Below are 19,910 nucleotides of genomic sequence, written 5' to 3'. Positions count from 1 at the left end.
TTGACCATCATGTCGTCCATGCGAGAGGCGAAGCCGGCGTCGGCGAGGGCTATGATGCCGGGGGTCGCCAGCACCGTCTGGAAACGCTGCACGGTGCGGGGCCGCAGGCCGGCGCCTTGGATGATTTGGCACAGTCGATTGCCGCTCTCGTCCATCGCCTCTGTAGGTGCTTGTGGCTTCTGGTCACTTGGTCTTGGATTGGAGTGAGCAGTGTTGCATAGAGACTAGGAGTAGATGGATTGGAGTGGTGGGGCACCTTTATATGAGAGTCCAAACTCTGTTGCATTCACATCGTGCTGGCTCTATTCTGCTTCTCCAATTAATTCCCTCTGCATGTAATTGAGGATGCATCATTGGCCGTTCAATGTCTCGGGAACCTCTACCCTCTCCCTCCTTGGCATTCAAGCACCTATGGAGGCGACTGCCGCTCGCGTGTATCGCGTGTCAGGAGATGTTCCCGACAATGACAAGGTGCCAATGGTGACTTCGTAAATTTCAAAATGATAGTGCCGGCTCAGTCTTTCGGAGGTGCTCATAGGGGTAGGGTGTGCGTGTGTGCGTTCATAGGGGTGAGTGTATGTGCATGTATATGAGCGCTTGCGTCTATACTGTGTCAAAAAAACGTAAATGCGTGTCAAAAAGAGACTAGTCAGTATACTCAATATTGTGCACCGCGGAGAGGAAAACGAGAGAACTACGTATTTATTTACGGTGCAGATTCACTCATTTTGCTCCATATGTACTCCGTCTTGGTGTAGTCTAGTCACTTGTTGAAATCTCTAGAAAGTGAAATACTCCTTTCTAGTTTAGAGGGCTATACTAGCAAGTACGTACTACAATAGTGGGCTCACATAGCAATTTTGTCTCATGCAAGAGCCTGGCTATATGCATGCTCCAAGGTTCGCAACTGCTATGTTAGGGTTGCGCTTGGCTCTTCGCCTCTTCGACAAGACGAACAATGATGTTACTACTACTGCTTCTACAGTATCGAATCCACTACTACTTGTCCGTCCACGGCGAGCGGGAGGGATAACTTGTTGTAGTACTATAAGCAAAAGCCTATCCTCGTCTACGAGCACCTGCGCGCATGGGCGAGGGAGAAAGCATGTAGTAGTAAAATCAAGCTTGTCCTCATTGTATGAGTTGACGCAACACATCATAGCACTGGCCCCACATGCTTGCCTCTAAACTTGGCTGAAAGACCCACAATGTACAATATATTTGCTGCAAACTCTAACATTTACCCACCACAATTAAAATATATATTCCTGTCTTGACCAGATGAGCGTGCAAAATACAATCACCAGGATGATAGGTAGGGCCAGAAGACTATTTTAACTTAAAAAACTTTAAGACGGCCACATAGCATGGAGCTGACCCCAACGATTTTAAGCTTACAGGCACGGTACATGCTATCCTAGACTACTCTAACATGAAACTGCCACACGAGCATCCGTGCTGCGCTTGGCTCTTCGCCTCTTCGAGAAGTCGAACAATGATGGAGTACTACTGCACTGGAGGAGTACTACAGTACGCTTCTGGCCATCTGACACCGATTAAACTGCTGCATGTCTACCGCGTAAGGGAGGGAGAGCATGTAGCGAAAGTTTCTCCTAGTCCTCCCAGCCACCACGCTCATGGGTGAGGGAGGGACGCCACTTCATTGACTTAGTGCTCATGCCTTTGCGTGTATAACAGGTGGGCCCAACAGGTGGGTGGCCAACCTGTCATACAACCAAAGGCAGGTGCAGTTAAGTCCGCGAGGGAGAGGATAATCAAACTTCTTGTTGTTTTATGAGTTGACGCGACACATCAAAGCACTGCACTCGATATATTTCAATACTTTGCGTTTACCGATGCATTAATTACAACGCATGCATGCATGCCGTGACTCTCCTTTTGATACTTGCATGTGTCGATTTAATGCACCTTGAAGCAGTATAAATATGTGATGGTAAAGCTTTGTAATGCCCCAGCCCTAAAGCGAGAGATGGTTGTGCACGAGGAGGGTAATATCATGCAGACGGAACAGGACCCGACGATGGAGCTCTCGATGGTCTCGATGGACCTCACCTTACTCCAGTGCCCCTTGTGCCTCCGCCCCTTGACGCCTCCAATGTATGAGGTTTGAATACACCTCGTACGTTCGGCTGATCTAGCAAGGAGCATGTTTCTTGATAGATGTGTTGTTCGATTGATTTCTGCAATGCAAGGGAGGGCACCTGGCCTGCACGGACTGTCGTGTCGAGCGCCCCGGGAACCAGCGGCAGTGCCAGAAGTGCGAGCGCGACGGTGGCTTCGACGTGCGGAACACGGTGGTGGATGTCTTCCTTTCGTCGGTGAGGGTGGAGTGCCCACATGAAGGCTGTGGGCTCTACGTCACTTACCACAAGCTCGCGGATCACCAGAGCATGTGTCCGCTCGCGCACTGCAAATGCCCCGTGCCCGTCTGTGGCTACGAAGGCCCACCGCTGGCGCTCTACCACCACATCAGCACCATGCATCCCATGCCCGTGCACAAGATCCAGTACGACAAGGTGCTCCAACTACAAGTGCCACTGTCGGAGCCATGGCTCTTGCTGTTCGCGGAGGAGGACGACCGCGTGTTTTTCTTGGTCGGCGACGTGCTCGACATCGGCGCGCCTATCACCGTGTCAATCGTCTGCATCAGAGCGGGGTGTCCCCAGTGCCGCACTACATGGCCAAGTTGTGGGCCATTTGGGTAAGAAATGGTGGGTTTTGGTGGCGATGCATCAGTTACTTCGACATCAGATTAGTAATTTCCAACAGTCGAAAGGATATTTTGTGTCTGTTGGTTATAAAGTTCCTTTGGGTAAGAAGTACTACTTGTCATCAAAATGGATAAAAGGAGATGTATGTAGACGTATTTTAGTTCTAGATATGTCCCTTTTTATCCATTTTGATGACAAGTATATCAAAATGGATAAAAGGAGATGTATGTTCACGAAGTGTTTCATATTTGTGCAAGTTGACATGACACATCAAAGTAGTACTACTACTAGTAGTACTCCCTCCGACCCTAATTTCTCTGCGCATAAGTCGAGGAGCAAATACCAAGCAAGGCTTGGTTGTGTTGGACAACTCACCGGACTGCGCACCAGGCAGACGAAGCTCGTGTCGTGTTGGTGCCGTGTGCGGCCTGCACATTAACCAAAACCTCGCGCCTCCAACTTAGCCTCCGCGTTTTAAACTTATCAATCTCAAGGCCAAGGAGCAACGTGAATCCTATGATAGAGTGAATCAGATGGTTGAGAACACTACAATTCGTAGCTACAGATGCGTGTGTGAGAGAGGATGAGTGCGTGTGTGCACCTCTTCTCTTCCTGTATAACATACTAAACTCAAAGTACATGTGTATGTGGGTGGCATCGACCTAGGGAGCTAGAGATGGTGCATGCGAGAAGTCCCGAGAGATAGGTTTAATGCGTCTGGAAAAAAATACTAGTCTATAGCTCGCCACGCGGCTATTCCTGTCAAACGCCCCAATAACTGTAAGATATGTATCCGACGGTGCTAGTTATTGCACATACACAACAGTAGAAAAAGAACTACCATGGCATATGCTACACCATGACCGAGAACCCATGCCCACGTTACGCCATCCGAGAATAGTGCCGCACTTTGAAACTAGAACCGTCAATAAATTTTGAGCTTGCGTCTCGTCACATTCCAAATTACTACTACTACCACACTATATTTAATTGCAAACCTGTTCACACCGATCACAACCTAAATGGTTTCCCACTTAGGAGCGTATTAGTACTCGGTTATAAATACCACTATGCCAAGATGACTGCACATTCCTCCTCAACTCCTCATCCACAAAACAAACAAGTCATTCAGCATCCTTCCCTTGCGTCTGCCATGGCCAGCGTGAGTTCTAGGTTGAGAGATTACCACGAGGGAGAGGCAAGCATGGAAGTGGAAGCACGAGAGATGTCCCACGTTGCCGCGAAAGCAGCCACATGTCCTGCCGCACGGAAGTAGCAGCACAAAGGTCCTGCCGCGCCGCCAAAGCAGCACGAAGGTCCCGCCGCATCATCGATGCAGCAGACTGGTCCGGCCGCGCCGCGGAAGCAGCAGAGATGTCCCGCCACGTTGGGAATGCAGCAGAGGTGTCCCGCTGTGCCGCGGCGGCCTGGGAAAATGTCTTGCGGGCAGGCGACGACTCTTACAGGCGTATGCATGCGATCGTCCGTAGCTAGATGGATCCGATCTCTGGCTGGGCGAGGTTGCAGGACGACATGAAAGCCTCGTTTGAACAGGCTATCGGCGTCATCCGACAACTAGGGGAGGGCAATGAGAGGCTTCGGGCCAAGCGCGACCTCCTGAGGGCGAAGATCGTCCTAAGTGTAGACCAGCAGGAGGAGACCAGTGCCTAGTTGAAGAGGACCAGCGTCATCGTCAAGAAACTTATGGACGAGAATGACATGCTCCGTATCGAGCACCAAAGGCTGGTGGAGGAATCCGTGGATGCTCTCAAGCAACGTCTTGAGGACACGAAAGATCTCATTGCCGCTTGCTGCGGAGACTACTTCCCGCGGCCTGCAGCAACACATCAAGAAAGTAGAGATCAGCGAGCCAGATCGTTGTCTTCCTTCTTCTTTTGCCCTTGTGTATTTCGCACGTAGCCGCATGTGGCTTTTTTAATTATCTTCCTAATTATGTAAGACAATTATTATCCACTGGCGTCGTCCTTATATATTCATCAGTCTTGCTATAAGTTGCAGTAGATGCTATATTGGTCCGTCGGATCTTACATCAAGATCCGTGCTTTCAGATTTTCTTTTTTCTCTCTTAAATCTCAGTCGAGTGAGACATAGCCACGCCATTAAACAGAGGCTCGGGTGCCATTAATGGAGACCTTGGGAGAGAGGTGGACGGTAGATGGAGGTCAATGGGCTCTCCTCCCGATAAGAATGCGCAGGGGTCTGATTGCATGTCTCTCGTACTCAAATAGCTACCCTGCATGGCCCCTCCTAGCTAATAAAAAAAGGGACGCGTGACGGCACGTAAATGGTAAATAGAACGCCCATGGTTTCAATAATACTTGTGTTTCTGATTGTAACTGACAGCACTTGTTCCAAAATGGCTTTGTTGATTGTTAATGAGTGCGCCTTCGCAAATCGGACAACAAAATTGTTGGGGAACATAGTAATTTCAAAAAAATTCCTACGCACACGCAAGATCATGGTGATGCATAGCAACGAGAGGGGAGAGTGTTGTCCACGTACCCTCTAGACCGAAAGCGAAAACGTTAGCACAACGCGGTTGATGTAGTCGTACGTCTTCATGATCCGACCGATCAAATACCGAACATATGACACCTCTGAGTTCAGCACACGTTCAACAAGATGACGTCTGAGGGAGTCCTGGATTAGGGGGTGTTCGGATAGCCGAACTATCACCTTTGGCCGGACTCCTGGACTATGAAGATACAAGATTGAAGACTTCGTCCCATGTCCAAATGGGACTTTCCTTGGCGTGGAAGGCAAGCTTGGCGATACGGATATGTAGGTCTCCTACCATTGTAACCGACTCTGTGTAACCCTAACCCTCTTCGCTGCCTATATAAATTGGAGGGTTTTAGTCCATAGGACGAACAACAATCATACCATAGGCTAGCTTCTAGGGTTTAGCCTCTCTGATCTCATGGTAGATCTACTCTTGTACTACCCATATCATCAATATTAATCAAGCAAGAGTAGGGTTTTACCTCCATCGAGAGGGCCCGAACATGGATAAAAACATCGTGTCCCTTGTCTCCTGTTACCATCCGCCTAGACGCACAATTCGGGACCCCCTACCCGAGATCCGCCGGTTTTGACACTGACATTGGTGCTTTCATTGAGAGTTCCTCTATGTTGTCTTCTTTAGGCCCAATGGCTCCTCCGATCATCAACAACGATGCGGTCCAGGGTGAGACTTTTCTCCCCGGACAGATCTTCGTATTCGGCGGCTTTGCACTACGGGCCAATTCGCTTGGCCATCTGGAGCAGATTGAAAGCTACGCCCCTGGCCATCTGGTCAGACTTGGAAGTTTGAACTATACGGATCACGTCCGCGAAGACTTGATCTTCGACGGGTTCGAGCCACAGCCAAGTGCGCCGCACTGTCACGATGGGCATGATCTAGCTCTGCCGCCGGACAGTGCCCTGGAGGCCGCACAAGTGTCCGCTCCGACCCTTAGCTCAGAGCCGACTGCGCCGATCGAGGACGGGTGGCTGGACACCGCCTCGGGGGCTACTATCTCTATGGCGATTGAGCCGAACACCAACCCTGTCCTTTGCGAAGCTCGCGACTCTAAGGTGCCGGACCCCTCTCCAGACTCCGAACCTTCCGCGCCCCTGCCAATCAAACCCGATTGGGCGCCGATCATGGAGTTCACTGCCGCGGACATCTTTCAGCACTCGCCCTTTGGCGACATCCTAAATTCACTAAAGTCTCTCTCTTTATCAGGAGAGCCCTGGCCGGATTATGGTCAGGAAGGTTGGGATGCGGACGACGAAGAAATTCAAATCCCACCCACCACCCACTTCGTAGCCACTATCGATGATTTAACCGACATGCTCGACTTCGACTCCGAAGACATCGACGGTATGGACGACGATGCAGGAGACGACCAAGAACCAGCGCCTACAGGGCACTGGAAGGCCACCTCATCATACGACATATACATGGTTGACACCCCAAAAGATGGGAATGGCGATGGAGCAACGGAGGATGACCCCTCCAAGAAACAGCCTAATCGCCGGCGTCAGCGGCGCTGCTCTGAATCCCACCACAGCAAAAACAGTGATTCCGACACGGGAGACAATAACACCCCATAAAGTGCCGAAGACAACCCCCTCTAGCAGGATTCAGCGCAGGAGGATGGACAAGCCATCCCTCATGAGAGAGCGGTAGACAAAGAGATAGAGGACGGTAATTACATGCCTCCCTCCGAAGACGAGGCAAGCCTCGACAACAACGAATTTGTCGTGCCTGTGGATCCCGTCGAACAGGAGCGTTTCAAACACAGGCTTATGGCCACGACAAGCAGCCTCAAGAAAAAGCAGCAACAACTTAGAGCGGACCAAGACTTGCTAGCTGACAGATGGACTGAAGTCCTTGCGGCCGAAGAGTATGAACTCGAACGCCCCTCCAAGAGCTACCCAAAATGCAGGCTGCTACGCCGATTAGAGGAGGAAGCACCCAAACCTATATCACCAGCGCATGATGCAGCCGACCGGCCACCTCGTGGCCGTGACAGAGAGGCCTCTCGGCCCTCCACTCAAGCCACACCCCGGCGTCGCTCAAAAAGTACCAAGGCATGGGGAAATGCGCCAGACCTGCGAGATATATTGGAGGACAAGGCAAGGTAAACAAGATCGGTCTACGGATCGCGTGGGCGCCCCACTACACGTGACGATAACCGTCATGCCGGATACAGCAAATCTGGCCGAGCCGAACACAGCAGACAAAGCTCATTTGAGCTATGTCGTGATATAGCACAGTATAGGGGCGCCGCACACCCACTATGCTTCACAAATGAAGTAATGGATCATCAAATCCCCGAGGGTTTCAAACCCGTAAACATCGAATCATACGATGGCACAACAGATCCTACGGTATGGATCGAGGACTACCACCTTCATATCCACATGGCCCGCGGTGATGATCTACACGCCATCAAATACCTCCCACTCAGGCTTAAAGGACCAGCTCAGCATTGGCTTAACAACTTGCCAGCGGAATCAATTGGTTGTTGGGAAGACCTGGAAGCCGCGTTCCTCGACAACTTCTAGGGAACTTATGTGCGACCAGCAGACGCCGATGACCTAGGCCACATAATTCAGCAGCCAGAGGAATCGGCCAGACAATTCTGGACACGGTTCCTAACCAAGAAAAATCAAATCGTCGACTGTCCGGATGCAGAGGCCCTTGCAGCCTTCAAACATAACATCCGCGACGAGTGGCTCGCCCGACACCTAGGACAGGAAAAGCCGAAATCCATGGCAGCCCTCACAACACTCATGACCCGCTTTTGCGCGGGAGAGGACAGCTGGCTAGCTCGTAGTAACAACATGACCAAGAGCCCTGGTAATTCGGATACCAAGGACAGCAACGGCAGGTCGCGTCGCAACAAGCACAAGCGCCGCATTAACAGCGATAATACTGAGGATACGGCAGTCAATGCCGGATTCAGAGGCTCTAAACCCGATCAGCAGAAAAAGCCATTCAAAAGAAATACTATGGGCCCGTCCAATTTGGACCGAATACTCGATCGCTCGTGCCAGATAGACGGCACCCCTGAAAAACTAGCCAACCACACCAACAGGGATTGTTGGGTGTTCAAGCAGGCAGGCAAGTTAAATACCGAAAACAATGACAAGGGGCTTCATAGCGACGACGAGGAGCAGCCCCGGCCGCCAAACAATAGAGGACAGAAGGGCTTCCCCCTACAAGTGCGGACGGTGAACATGATATACGCAACCCACATACCCAAAAGGGAGCGGAAGCATGCACTAAGGGACGTATATGCGATGGAGCCAGTCGCCCCAAAGTTCAATCCGTGGTCCTCCTGCCCGATCACTTTTGATCGAAGGGACCACCCCACTAGCATCCGCCATGGCGGATTCGCCGCATTGGTTTTAGACCCAATCATTGACGGATTTCACCTCACTAGAGTCTTGATGGACGGCGGGAGCAACCTGAACCTGCTTTATCAGGATACAGTGCGCAAAATGGGCATAGAACCCTCAAGGGTTAATTCCACAAAGACGACCTTTAAAGGTGTCATACCAGGTGTAAAGGCCAATTGTACAGGCTCAGTTACACTTGAAGTGGTCTTCGGATCCCCGGATAACTTCCGAAGCGAGGAGTTAATCTTCGACATAGTCCCGTTCCGCAGCGGCTATCACGCACTTCTCGGACGAACCACATTTGCAAAGTTCAATGCGGTGCCGCACTATGCATACCTCAAGCTCAAGATGCCAGGCCCTCGAGGAGTCATTACGGTCAACGGAAACACCGAACGCTCTCTCCGAACGGAGGAGCATACGACAGCCCTCACGGCAGAAGTACAAAGCAACCTCTCAAGGCAATCCTCGAGTCCGGCTATTAAGCGTCCGGACACCGTCAAGCGCGCCCGGAGTAACCTACAACAAGACCGCCTGGCACGTCCCGAGCACGCGTAGCAATGCGGCCCCAACCCCAGCCCTCGCGAAATTGCGAAACCAGTACTACGCGTACATACTTACGCTCTGGAAATACCATGGGCATAGGGGGAGGGGCATGACCACGGCAGGCCCAGAAGGCGGGTCAACCGCACCAGGGGCTGCCGACTGTGTCATTCTTTTTTTCCTCTTACTTTCAGGACTCCTTTCTCAAGAAGCCCTGTCCGGCAGTAGAATCGCCAAACACACGACGCAACAGCCAGGGAAGCAGAAAGCTACGTCGAGTGTCCAGGTGGTCTCTATAACGAGCAGTATACTTGTTTCACATATCATTCCGCAGCTCGCCCCTGAAGGGGGACATGTCAAATAGTCCCGACCATTGCTCATCGCACTATTTGTATCGTTTTGCTTTTACCGCAGCCTTTTTAAATAAACAATACATAGGGCCTGTTCGGCCTTCCGCCAGCTCCGCGGATCTGCGGAGCGCGTATATCCTAGCTCCACCTTTTCAGCCTGCAGCTCCGCCGGCTCCGCGAGCTGACTCGGGAGTGGAGGGATTCCGAACGCTCCCATAGCTCCTGCTTATTATTGCATTCCTTTTTTTATCTATATTTGTTCACTTATGACATGGTGCACCCGTACACTTCGGTACGGCCAAATACACCAGGGGCTTAAGTACCCCAAAATATGGTGTGATAAGTCCGAACACTTCCACAAGTTCGGCACCCTGAACTTATAGCATTATATGCATCGGCTCCGAATCATGTCTTGGGTCAATAGTTGGGTTTGCCCAGCTCCCATGTTTTGGTACCTTATGTTCCATTATATCGGCTAAGGTAGCGTTGGGAGAACCACTGCGATTGTGCCCCGGTTGAGCTGGGTTAAGCACCTCAGTGGAGAAAGCTAAAACTAACCATCATGATAGGGCGAGAGCCGGTCGCTGTTCGAGAGGTTTTCGAGTCCCTAAAGACTTATGCCGCTTAGAGCGAAGAGTCGGCTTTGTCCGGCCCAGGCGTGGATAGCGCCCCAAATTCGGTCTTCCGAATACCAGGGGCTTCGCCGAAATTTAAAATTATAGAATTCTATGGCTAAGTGAGAGTGTTCAAGCATTATAGTTCGGTTGCCTCGTTTGTTGCGTTGAGCGCCTCCCTCGAAGGACCCAAGAATGGGAAAAAGAGCGCTCAAGTTTATCCCGAACACCCCAGCACTCGTGGCATGGGGGTAGAAGCCGACGACTCTCCATCTCTCAAATTTAATACACGGCCACACAGAAGGTAATATTTTAAATTCACAAGCTTTGCTTAGCGCATATGAACAAGTTTTCAGCGTAGAGGATAACAAATGCAAGTTTACTCAAAAATTACATCTTTGGAGCATTCACCCGCTATAAGACGGGCACCCTTCAGGACGCCCTCATAATACATCTCGGGCTTGTGATACTCCTTTCCCGACGGTGGTCTGTCCGTCACAAGCTTCTCAGCGTCCATCTTGCCCTAGTGCACTTTAGCACGGGCAAGGGCCCTACGGGCACCTTCGATGCAGACGGAGCGCTTGACGACTTCAAGCCAGGGACAGGCATCCACCAGCCGCCTCACCAGCCCGAAGTAGCTCTCAGGCAGGACCTCCCCAGGCCACAGCCAGCCTATAAGGCCCTTCATGGCCTGTTCGGCTACCTTATGGAGTTAGACCAGCTGCTTCAGCTGGTCGCTCAAGGGCACCGGGTGTCCGGCCTCAGCATACTGGGACCAGAACACCTTCTTCGTCGAGCTCCCTTCTTCGTCTCGGTAGAATGCGGCAGCGTCGGACACACTGCGGGGCAGATCTGCGAATGCTCCTGGAGAGCTCCGGATTCGGGTAAGTAACACGTAATTCACTTTCACATGCTTGCTTTGCATAAAGAATGCCTTACCGGCCGCTATCTTTTTCATTGCCTCAATCTCCTGGAGGGATTTTTGGGCTTCGGCCTTGGCAGATTTGGCACTTTCAAGTGCCGAGGCAAGCTCAGACTCTCACGTCTTTGAGTCAAGCTCTAAACCCTCGTGTTTTTTCACGAGAGCATTGAGCTCTTGCCGCACCTCCGCCACCCGCGCCTCTTGTTTCTCTCGCTCGGTGCGCTCCATGGCCGCATTATCTTCGGCCCTGGACAGCGCTTCCTTCAGGGTCGCCACCTCGGTTGTGGCCCCTGTCACATTTACGTTGGTCCTGTCACTATTTGCAACTAGGTATTTTTATATACACTTACATAAGGTACTACCTACCTTCTTTGTCCTCGAGCTGCTTCTTGGTAAGGCCGAGCTCGTTCTCGGACCGCTCGAGGCTCTGCTTCAATGCATCAACCTCCGTAGTCAGTGCGGCAGAGGTCAGCAGCGCGACCTGCATTCCCATATTGACATTTTTATGTTAGACTCCTACGTATATCTTTTTAGATCCTCAGTCCGGCTTTTCTTTCCGAACACCAAACTGAGCATCAGGGGCTACTATCTATGTGGTAACATTTTTACATATCTTAAATACTTGCCTCAAAGCCTGTTAGAAGGTTGGCACAGACTTCAGTCAGCCCGCTTTTGGCGGACTGAACTTTCTGGATCACCACACTCATAACAGTGCGATGCTCCTCGTCGATGGAGGCGCCGTTAAGCGCCTCCAGCAAATTATCCGGTGCCTCCGGTTGGACAGAGGTCACCGGTGTCGCAATCTCGCCCTTCTTACGAATGGGCCGCCTGCTGGACTTCGGAACCACTAAAGGTTCCGGTGTGGAGTCCGGCCCAGGGCCGGACTTAGAGCCCTTTGGGGTTTTATCCCCCTTGCGCCTGGAGTCCGGGAGGTTGCCTTGCGGCGCCTCCTAGTCCGCCCCCTCCAGGCTGGGCCCCTTTTGGGACCCCACCTTGGCGTCATCCGCAGCGCGAGGAGAGGAGGCAGCCGGAAGTGAGGTGCTATTCACGTCCGACGAATCGAGAGAGCCGCTCGTTGAAGCGTCGAGCCCGTCCTTGGGCGGGCTGCAGGGTTATATTCGGCGTTAGGAGATTCTGTGCGACAAGTGAAATGCCATGAGTTGTTCTGGTATCCGGACACTTACGATTTTGCCAGGGGCTTAGCCCGCGGTGGCCACTCCTCCTTGCCGTTGTCGGCATTGGTGGAGTAGTCCAGAGGGGGGGGTCCTGCCCTTCTTGGACCCTCCGGCCTCCCCAGTTGGGGCGACCTTCCTTTTCTTCTCTCCCCCCGCTGGGGGAGAGGCCTCTTTTTCCTCCTCCTCATCTTCGTGGGAGGAGTCCGCCTCGGAGTCATCGGACGATGAGTCCGACAACACATGGTGCCGGGAACTCCTTCGAGTTCCCGTGGCCTTCTTCTTGGCCTTCTTCTCCGGCACCACGTGAGGTGCCGGAACCAGTAGCCCTGTCAATCGGGCGTCTACTGGGTCTTCTGGCAAGAGAGCCGGACAAGCAATCTGCCCGGACGTCTTCTGCCAATCCTGTCAAAGGCAAGGGAGTTTAGATCCCTCATAGAGTCAAACTATGGAAAACAAGAGTCCCGTAAAGGGTAAAGTAGCTTACCTCGCTGGCTTGACGCTGCGAGCTGAATCCGCGATCTTCGGTAGCGGATGCGGGAGCCTCGACGCCCTTGAACAACACCTTCCAGGCATCTTCGTACGTAGTGTCAAAGAGCCTGCTCAAGGTTTGGTGCTGTGCCGGATCAAACTCCCACAAGCTGAAGGCTCGTTGTTGGCACGGGAGGATCCGGTGGATGAGCATGACCTGGACCATGTTGACAAGCTTGAGCTTCTTGTTCACCAGGGTTTGGACGCAGGTTTGAAGTCCGGTCAGCTCTTCCGAATTACCCCATGTCAAGCCTGTCTCTTTCCAGGAGGTGAGCCGTGTAGGGAAGCCGGATCGGAATTCGGGGGCCGCTGCCCATTTAGGGTCGCGCGGCTCGGTGATGTAGAACCACCCCGATTGCCACCCCTTTATGATCTCCACGAAGGAGCCCTCGAGCCATAGGACGTTGGTCATCTTGCCCACCATGGCACCTCCGCACTCCGCTTGGCGGCCGCCCACTACCTTCGGCTTGACATTGAAGGTCTTCAGCCATAAGCTGAAGTGGGGCTGGATGCAGAGGAAGGCCTCGCACACGGCGATCAACGCAGAGATGTTGAGGATGAAATTCGGGGCCAGATCGTGGAAATCCAGGCCGTAGTAGAACATGAGCCCTCGAAAAAATGGGTGAAGTGGAAAACCTAGTCCGCGGAGAAAGTGGGTGAGGAACACCACCCTCTCATGGGGCCTGGGGGTGGGGATGAGCTGCCCCTTGTCGGGGAGCCAATGCGCGATGTCGTTGGACAAGTATCCGGCCTTTCGCAGCTTTTTGATGTGCCCCTCCATGACGGAGGATGCCATCCACTTGCCTCTCGCTCTGGACATGGCTGGAGAAGGTTGAGGTGGGATGAGCGGACTTGAGGGCTGGAGCTCGAGTGCGCGGAAATGGATGAGCAAAGGAGGAAGAAGGCGTAGGTAGAAAGGTGGATCCTTATCCCCTTATATGGGCGGACGAAGCTATGCGTCCCCACCAGCCTGGTAAATCTTGCTTATCTCCCGAGCGCCGTAATCAATGGCGCGGTTGGGTTACCCACGCCTGTATTGATGAGAATCCCGGAATAAGGGGACATGATCTCTGCTTTGACAAGACGTGCCAAGGAAACTGCCTCGCTAAACATGCTGAGGTGGGACAGTAAAAACGATTCAAATAAAGGCTTGGCCGTGGTGTGATGTCATGCCACAGAATACGTCAGCAGATTGAATCTGTGTAAATATTATTCTCTCTACGGTGGTATGTGGAACTTATTTTGCAGAGCCAGACACTATCCTTGTGTTCAAAATCTTTTATGAAGTATTCGGAGGAGGAACCCGCCTTGCAATGCCTAAGACAATATGCGCGCCGGACTCGTAATCATTGAAGCCTGGTACAGGGGCTACCGAGGGAGTCCTAGATTAGGGGGTGTCCGGATAGCCGAACTATCACCTTTGGCCGGACTCCTGGACTATGAAGATACAAGATTGAAGACTTCGTCATGTGTCCAGATGGGACTTTCCTTGGCGTGGAAGGCAAGCTTGGCGATACGGATATGTAGATCTCCTACCATTGTAACCGACTCTGTGTAACCCTAACCCTCTTCAGTGCCTATATAAACCGGAGGGTTTTAGTCCGTAGGACGAACAACAATCATACCATAGGCTAGCTTCTAGGGTTTAGCCTCTCTGATCTCGTGGTAGATCTACTCTTGTACTACCCATATCATCAATATTAATCAAGCAGGAGTAGGGTTTTACCTCCATCGAGAGGGCCCAAACCTGGATAAAAACATCGTGTCCCTTGTCTCTTATTACCATCCGCCTAGACACATAGTTCGGGACCCCCTACCCGAGATCCGCCGGTTTTGACACCGACAACATCCCACGAACTCCGATCCAGCAGAGCTTTGCGGGAGAGTTCGTCTACACGATGGGATGATGATGGTGTTGATGATGCTACCTAGCAGGGCTTCGCCTAAGCACCACTACAAAAAGGCCGGCGCGAGCAGGTCCATCTACGGATCTAGAGGACATGCTCCGGCGTGGGATCATGGTCACCAAGACGATCACATTGATCGCGTACCAGTTCGGAATCAACATCGGACACAACACCAGTTGACGGCATGCCACGACACTTCCAGATACAGAGGGGCGGCACACCCTTTGTGCTTCACTGACGAGGTACTGGATCAGGAATTTCCACAGGGATTCAAATCCGTGAGCATAGAGGCATACGACGGAACTACGGACCCTGGGGTTTGGATTGAGGATTTTATCCTTCATATCCACATGGCTCGTGGGGATGGCCTCCACGCCATCAAATATCTACCCCTCAAGTTGAAAGGACCAGCTCGACACTGGTTGCAAAGCCTCCCCGAAAACTCAATCGGAAGTTGGGAGGAACTTGAGGACGCTTTCAGGGCCAATTTTCAAGGGACCTATGTCCGACCTCCTGACGCAGACGATTTAAGTCACATAATACAACAGCCCGGAGAGTTATCCCATAAGCTTTGGAACAAATTCCTCACCAAGAAGAATCAAATTGTCGACTGTCCGGATGCCAAAGCTCTAGCGGCCTTCAAGCACAGTATCCGAGACAAGTGGCTCGCCAGACACCTCTGCCAAGAAAAGCCAAGGACAATGGCAGCCTTAACAAGCCTTATGACCCACTTCTGCGCGGGTGAGGACAACTGGTTGGCCCGTAGAGGCACCAATGACCTGGGCACATCCAAAATTAGGGATGGCAACGGGAAGCCACGACGCAATAAGAACAAGCATCAAAACAAGGAAGACAGTCCGGACAACATGGCGGTCAATGCTGGATTCAGGGGCTCTCGACCCGGTCAGCAAAACAAGCCATTTAAAGGTAGCAAAGAAGGACCGTTCGGGCTGAACAAAGTCCTGGACAGATTGTGCCAAATTCATGGCACCCCCGAAAAACCTGCGAATCACACTCACAAAGGATGCTGGGTCTTCAAGCAGGCCGACAAACTAAATGCCGAACATAAGGGAGGAGAAACACCAAGTGAAGACGAGGATGAGCCTCGCCAGCCAAACACTAGGGGACAGAAAAAATTCCCACCAGAAGTCAAAATAGTAAACATGATCTACGCGACTCACATACCAAAGAGAAGGCGCAAACGCGCTCAGAGACGTACACGCTGTAGAACCCGTCACCCCCAAATTCAACCCCTGGTCGGCCTGCCCGATCACCTTCGATCACAGGGACCACCCAACTAGTATCCGGCATGGAGGATCGGCTGCCTTGGCGCTCGACCCAATAATTGATGGATACCATCTTACTCGCGTCCTCATGGACAGCGGCAGTAGTCTTAATCTGATATATCAGGACACTGTCCGCAAGATGGGGATAGACCCATCCAGAATCAGCCAAAGTAACACCACCTTTAAAGGAGTGATACCAGGCATTGAGGCCCGCTGCAAGGGCTCCCTCGTATTAGAGGTGACATTCGGTTCTCCCGACAACTTCAGAATCGAAAAATTACTCTTCGACATCGCTCCCTTCCGAAGCGGTTATCATGCATTACTCGGTAGAACGGCCTTCGCTCGCTGCAATGCAGTACTGCACTATGCCTACCTTAAACTCAAGATGCCCGGTCCACATGGCGTCATCACTGTTAGCGGAAACACAGAGCGTTCCCTACGTGCGGAAGAGTATGTGGCGGCTCTAGCAGCCGGACACTAAGCGGCCTCTCCTATCAGACCACATGATCGGTCGTTAAGACCACGGACACGGTTAGATGAGTCCGGCGCACCATCGTCAGTAACAGCCCAGATAAACCTGAGCTGGGTGCTATACATATTCCCCACATAGAGGGAACCAAGGGCTGAAAAAATGTAATAAAGCCCACAATTCGGCTGGACCTTACTAACAGGCCAATGTCTCACATTTCCGCTATCCATTGAGGATAAACCAAGTTTTCCCACGCTTATGCCATACTCTTTTATGCGAGTTTTCCTCTTTACAGGCACCATTCGTGTGACACCCTTCTAGGACACGGCACAACGGTGACAGAGGTGTGGACGTGCAGCAGGGCCCTGCTCAAAGGTTTCTCTTTAGATTAAGCCCTTGTGTAAACCTTTTTTACCGCCTCTTGTTGCTTGACATCCCATGGGTATCCAATACACCCACAGGAGATACTGGCATTATTGGCATTTCGCCACTACAGATTAATGCACGTACCTGGAAATACAGTGTTCATAATCAAGGGTGCTATTCAGCCCAGTATATGTTATAAAGTCCGAATACCTTCGGGAGTGTTCGGCGTGACGAGTTTGGCCTTATATGCATCAGCTCCGAATCATGTCTTTGGTCAAATGTTGGGTTTGCCCGACTCCTGGGTTTGCTGCCTTACGTTCCGTTATATCAGCTAAGGCAGCCAAAGGAGAACTACTGCGATTGTGCCCTGGTTACTCCAGATGAGCACCTCAGTAGAGAAAGCCGAAAACTGACTGTCATGATATAGCGAGAGACTGGTCAACCACTCGAGCTCTAATCGGAATCTTCGGGGTCCCTTCGCATTAACGAAGGACCGTTTCACGGTCATGTACATACGCGCCCGTATCCGGATGCACGCAAAGGTACCAGGGGCTATATAGTAGCCCCACCGTCTTACTCCTATGGCTAAGTGAAAGTGTTAAAGCTATATAGTCCATTTGCCTAGTTCGACGTGCGATCACCTCCTTAATGGACCAAGACGTTGGATCAAGTGTGATTACAAACATTTTCGCGAACACCCCCGCATTATATGCGTGGGGGCTAAAGCCAACGACCGCTAACTTTTAGGATATATACATACTGAAAAACGGCCGCACAGGAGGCACTATAAAACTTTCGGGCGAAAGTATAAACATAGCCTTTATAATCAAAATAGAATTGTTTTTACAATTGAATGACTTGTCACTCGAACATGACATTCTTCGAGCACTAAGCCTCTATTAAATGGGCACCTTCTGTGACCTGCTCAAAATTGTGCTCGACTTGGTCCTGGCTTCCTGCCAAACTCTAGGTTGCAACGCCGGTGGCCTCCATATCCACCCAATATGTCTTAACATGGGCAAGAGCCATCTGCGCATCCTCTATGCATGCCGACCTCTTCATGGCATCGATTCGCGATACGACGCCAAATAATTGTTGCACTAAACCAAAATAACTATCCGGCCTTGGTCCCTCGGCCATAGATGGTCTGTTACAGACCTCATTGCTAGATCGGACAACCTATGGAGCTCGGCAATAGCGGCCATCCTCTCACTCAATGGAAACGAGCACGTTGGAGCACTAAATAGCGACCAGAACAACCTTTCTATTTCATTATCTTTATGATCCTTGAATAACTTGGTCGCATCAGCCGTACTTTTTGCCAAATACGCATACGCATCTGCAGCACTCCAAAGCCGATCCAAAGGAGCGTACTTCGGATCCAAGAACTTCATCCGCAACAAATAGGGGCTTCCAGCTGCGATTTCTCCGGCCTGTCAAAGCTCCTCCCGCGCGTCTCTAATTTCAGAACGCATCTCCTTGGCCGCATCAAGGGATTTCTTCAGTTCAGCCGAATTCGCCTGTTTCTCCTTTTCAAGGAGCTCATACCGGTCGGCGATGTTCTTCAGCTCCACAGCCATCTCGGCTATTTTATCTTTGCTTCGGCGATGAGCAGCCTATTCGGCTCTCAAATCTTCGGCCACCTTCAGGGCAGCCGCATTACTAGCCCGGGCTTGTTCCTTGGCTAGGGAAAGCTCCACCCTCAGGGCCTCCACGGTAGCAGCTCCGTCTGCAGCCAAAAGCATATTATCAATATGCTCCTCCTCTTAATATTTCCTAAAATAAATAAAAGAAAAAAGAGCACATACTGTGTGACTCATCAAGCCACTTGTTTACAAGCGTGATGTCGGCTTCCACCACATCAATCTGTAGCCTCAGTTCGGTGAAATCAGTGGTCCGGTCTGTCGCCGGCCCCTTAGCCACCTGCGCATGAATGCAGTGCGATCATTACTTAAGAGTGTGCTCCGTTTGCCGCCTAGGGCTGGCAACCAGAGTCTCAGGGGCTACTATCTATACGGAACACACCCAGTGCGTGAAGTACAACCAAAAAAATTACATATTTCATTACGTACCTCAAAGGATTTGAGCAGGCTCACAAAAGCTTCATTCAACCCACTTGTGGCGGATGAAATCCTCTCAAAAACCGTACCCATCAACGTACGGTGATCCTCCGATAAAGCAGCTTGCTCCAGAAGGCCCGTCAGTGTGTCTGAATGGGCGCCGAACTATCCTGGGCCCTTCCTATTACCCCCTGTGGGAGCCGAACACTCCGGGCTCAGGGTGGTCGAAGTATTAGCTTATGGTCTCGACAGATCCGGACTCCTCCGTGACAACACCTCAGGGTCGCCCGCCCCCTGGGGCGGGGAGGCAGGTGGGGTTTCACTCTCCATCATCTCCGAAAGAAGATCCCCTGAAGACAAACTCTGACGAGAAGAGCTACTAGCCGGACTGCAAAGGAGGGTGAGGGAGTCCTGGATAAGGGGGTATCCGGACAGCCGGACTATATGGTTTGGCCAGACTGTTGGACTATCAAGATGCAAGACTCAAGACTTCGTCCCGTGCCCAGATGGGACTCTCCTTTGCGTGGAAGGCAAGCCATGCGATTAGGATGTTAGATCTCCTTCTTTGTAACCGACTCTGTGTAACCCTAGTCTCCTCCGGTGTCTATATAAACCGGAGGGTTTACTCCGTAGGACAACAACAATCATACCATAGGCTAGCTTCTAGGGTTTAGCCTCTACGATCTCGTGGTAGATCAACTCTTTTAATACTCATATCATCAAGATCAATCAAGCAGGAAGTAGGGTATTACCTCCATCGAAAGGGCCCGAACCTGGGTAAAACATAGTGTCCCCTGCCTCCTGTTACCATTAGCCTTAGACGCACAGTTCGGGACCCCCTACCCGAGATCCGCCAGTTTTGACACCAACATTGGTGCTTTCATTGAGAGTTCCTCTGTATCATCACAGAAAGGCTCGATGGCCCCATCAATCATCAAGAACAACACGGTCCAGGGTAAGAATTTTCTCCCCGGACAGATCTTCGTGTTCGGCGGCTTCACACTGCGGGCCAATTCGCTTGGCCATCTGGAGCAGATCGACAGCTACG

The sequence above is a fragment of the Triticum aestivum genome, chromosome 3B (assembly GCF_018294505.1).
Source record: "Triticum aestivum cultivar Chinese Spring chromosome 3B, IWGSC CS RefSeq v2.1, whole genome shotgun sequence".
NCBI classification, from domain to species: Eukaryota; Viridiplantae; Streptophyta; class Magnoliopsida; order Poales; family Poaceae; genus Triticum; species Triticum aestivum.
The sequence above is the reverse complement of the archived record's forward strand: the minus strand, read 5'-3'. Positions refer to the sequence as shown.